Source organism: Callorhinus ursinus, unplaced genomic scaffold (genome assembly GCF_003265705.2).
Source record: "Callorhinus ursinus isolate GAN/ISIS: 27379988/994484 unplaced genomic scaffold, GSC_fseal_2.0 scaffold5, whole genome shotgun sequence".
NCBI lineage: Eukaryota > Metazoa > Chordata > Mammalia > Carnivora > Otariidae > Callorhinus > Callorhinus ursinus.
Genome location: NW_027397067.1, coordinates 13783872 through 13787960, shown reverse-complemented (window position 1 = coordinate 13787960; position 4089 = coordinate 13783872). Strand labels below are relative to the sequence as shown.

General features: G+C 42.8%; 1 pseudogene; it reads left to right on the top strand.

Annotated features, from left to right (window-relative positions):
• The first annotated feature begins 2411 nt into the window (after positions 1 to 2411).
• LOC112823599 (coiled-coil-helix-coiled-coil-helix domain-containing protein 2 pseudogene) lies at positions 2412 to 3013 on the top strand (annotated as a pseudogene).
• The last annotated feature ends 1076 nt before the right edge of the window (positions 3014 to 4089 follow it).

Sequence of the window (4089 nt, the reverse complement as noted above, 5' to 3'; positions counted from 1 at the left end):
CCTTGGCGACAGGTTGAGTTCAGTCTTGCCGAGCGTCCTCAGAGAGGCTATATAGGAAACTACTGCATTTTCAGACTCTACGTGAGAGGAAGACAATAAGAGGAGCGTGACCACTGCTTCCATCTCTCATTGGTTGAGCTCTCCTGGGGGCGGTAACCTCTCTCACCTCCTGTCCAATCAGATCCTTCATACTCTCCAGCCTCTGTAGCCTCAGGGACCGAAGGCAGCAAGTGGACGCCCTGCTGAGCGCACTGTCCTGTTGCTTGAGAGCTTGGGTGCCAACAGGGCTCGAGGCAGCAGTCACAGAACTCGCCCTGGTCTGCAGCGCTGATGGCTGCTGGGGCGACAACGAGGCCATGCCCGTGACAGCAGCACTAGCCACTGCCAGGGCCTCTCGGGCCAGAAAGCAAGGCTAGTAACTGAGTCCGCTGTGGACAGGAGCACAGTGCTTTGTGTAGACCTATCTCTTGTGTTATCTTCAATGCCACACAACCATTGTCAAGTTCATCCGGTAGTCCAGTGTATTGGCCCCACTCCGTGTGGTCCACTGTAAATGTTCAAACCTTTACATGGTTTGAGACTATCAAGAAATACATTAATTTATAATTTAATAAAGAAATGAGTAGCCGACTCCTGGAAATTAATTTGAAGAAATTTTATTCATTTGTTTTCATCATTATTTATTTCAAAAGGGGAGTCTACATAATTGATCATAAAGAATTAGTTAAGTAACTGATGGTGCATCTCCTTGAGGGATTATTACCTCATTTTGGAAAGGATAATTATTTTAAAATATTGTACAATGTGGGAAATGCTAATGGCATAATGTTAAATTAGAAAAACAATGCAACACTCAAATTGTGATTCAAAATCGTGTTGGTCAGGATAGGCTAGGTCATACGGTGGTTAAAAACATAACAACTTAAAAATCATAGTGGTTTAAGACAATAAATTTTGTTTACTGCTCACAAGGAATCTGCTATATGTTCAGGAGGTTCTCCCGGCTGCTGTCCCATGTCTTGTGCATCCCTCCTGCTGCTTTGTTGGAATTGGGGATGAATGGCATCCCTCCCTGTACCATCATGCTATCCAGTCACTAGAGTTTCTTCCTGTCCCTATAAACATGTGACTATCCACGATCAGAAATCATCGAACATGTCAAGGTCAAACATCAGACAAACCAGAACAGGCAAAAAGCAAACAAAAAAAAGGAGGTCCTGCCCTGGAAATGACTCACAGTAGTACTGGGGTAAGGGAGTCTTTGCTCAGGGAGCATGGACACTAACAGGAAGCTTGGTTCAGCCCCTCCTCATTGGCTCAGACACAGCGTGCCTCCTGAGATGGACGGGAAATGTGCCTGTGCGCATAACCCATCGCCCTGATGGGCAACCACGATTTGTCTGGCTCCGTGTCATAGTTCATTTTGTGCTGTCAGTTTCAGTCCCAGTGCTGATATGACTCGTGAGAGTCCAAGAGGGTTATGTCTAATATCATTCGATGACAATGGTCCAGCTTCGTGCAGCTCAAACACTTTGTGGAGTTGAGCACTTGATTGAAAATCTCTTGCTCCAGGCCAGAAAGGTAATAATTTCTGTTTATTTTACACAGACAGCACTTCTTCAAGAGCCTAAGTGGATGTCTGCTTCCCTAGAGAAGGTAATTCATTCCAGTGATTTAGGACTGAAACTCAAAACCTATGCACCATTGATAATTTAATATGGATATAAGAAAAAATTTCTGAGAATCGTATGGGTTATTAAACACTAAATGTGCTTCTGAAGAAAATTGCATGGATGTCTTTGTGTGAAGTTTGTTGGTTCTCTATGGAGCCAGGGGTACCGAAGAGTTGCTTCCCAGGCTTGGGATTTTTATGATAGGGTACATAAAATCAATACACTGAGTTGAGGAAAATTACATCTTAACAGTCTGTGAAGAAAATAAATCTAAAAACTTCTAGATTACCATTTATTGTGCAGTAAGCAAGCGTTGCTGCCCTAGCAAAGTGATTTACCCAGTTCCTTTGATTGCAAAGATTAGAGAGACGCCAACACACTTGGAAAATGTTTAAGTGCACAGAGCATTTAGTGTATCATTGAAAATGGCAAAGATGGGAAAAGTGTTCCACTAAAAGAAAATGTATCAAACTCCAAGTGTAATTCTAAGCATGTGCTTGTTTAATAGCCAAACTATAGTTAAAAATCATTCAAAGAGGTAGCGCTAAATTCATACTATAAAAGAATATGAATACATAAGTAGACTGGCAAATATGCCATATTTTTAAATGACAAAAAAGTGTTCTAAGTTTTTTATATTCATAGTTAAACTATTCATGCAGTTGTTTCATTTATACATGGGTTGTGTTTTAAAAGTTTCTGTGTAACTTGGCTGTTAAGAAAATGCATTCTGGATTTCTAGACCCTGAGCTGCTCTGCAAGTCACCATGCCGCGTGGAAGTCGGAGCCGCACCTCCCGCATGGCCCCTCCGGCCAGCCGGGCACCTCAGATGAAAGTGGCACCTAGACCAGCGCCAGCAGCTCAGCCTCTGGCAGCGGCTCCACCAGCTGCTGTTGGCTCACCTGCTGCTGTGCCCCCGCAGCCAGGGCTCGTGGCCCAGATGGCAACCACTGCAGCTGGCGTGGCTGTGGGCTCTGCTGTCAGGCACACCATAGGTCATGCCATCACTGGGGGCTTCAGTGGAGGAGGCAATGCTGAGCCTTCAAGGCCTGACATCACTTACCAGGAGCCTCAGGAAACCCAGCCAGCATACCAGGAGCAGCAGCAGTTTGGCCCATGCCACTGTGAGATGAAACAGTTTCTGGAGTGTGCCCAGAACCAGGGTGACCTGAAGCTTTGTGAAGGTTTCAGCGAGGTGCTGAAACAGTGCAGATTTGCAAATGGATTAGCCTAATCAAGAAGTTCAAATTGAAGATAAGGAAAATCATCTCTCATAACCAAGTTAATTTAGCATAAAAATATAATTGATGGCGAATGGTGAACATATAAAGTGTAAAACCACCAGTTAAGCTTCTCGTTCATCATTACATACAGCTTTCTTCAGAATTGGAATAAAAAAGGTTGTTCTTACTGTATAGAAGTTCATTGAGATGGTTTGAATTTGGGGTTGGGCAGATATTTGTGTGCCTCCTTAAATCACCTTTTGTGATGTTCTCATTTGTGAATTAGAATAAAGTGATTTTCTCCCAAAAAAAAAAAGAAAAGAAAAGAAAATGCATTCTTCCTAAAGCACAATTCGTACAAAGAGACTAATAGCCATAGATTACTAGAGGCTAAAGATTGTTTGCTTCAGTATTGCTTACTGGGTTTTCATCCATTCTGCAAGTTTTGGCTCAGCCCTTCTGATGTATGCAAAGGCAATGACAACTTTATAGAGCTGCCACCTGTCAAACAGTGACTTCAAGACTCCATTTCAGAGACGTTAAATCTAAAAAGATATGCCTTAGAGTCAGCAGAACATATTATGTAGCTGGATGGTATTCAGAGACAACTTGTATACCAACCGGTATTACCTGACTTAATCCAAATATAAATCCTAAAATAGATGTTATTATCCCCATTTTACAGATAAGGAAACCATGACTCATCAAAGGTTAGGGACCTCTGTAAGGTTGCACAGATAAAACATGGCAAAACTGATGGTCAAGCCTTGGCTTGTTGGACTCCAAAGACTGAGCTCTTAACAATGGGCTCTATAGGCTGCCCACAGGTATTTAGGGCCTGCTTGGTAAAACAGCACTATGATTTCAATTACAGTGGGAGGATCCGTTTGATGATAACATTCATGAGAAACTAGGAGGTGTCTGGAGTGATTCTAAGCACTGACCTGAGGCTTAATAGAGAAAAAAGAGGTTGCCTAGGGGAAGAACCAAAGTGGGGCTTCCTGGTACAGGGAACAGAGAGTACAAAGGATGGAGATATGAAGCTACATGACTGCATGAATTATTAGTAAACCCACAAATAACAGCAAATAACCAAGAGATCTAGAAAATTTGAGGCAACAGAACTGGCTATATGCTTCTCTTGGACTTCAGGTCAATCTCAGATCTCTTGCTCATCATTCGCATTTCTGTC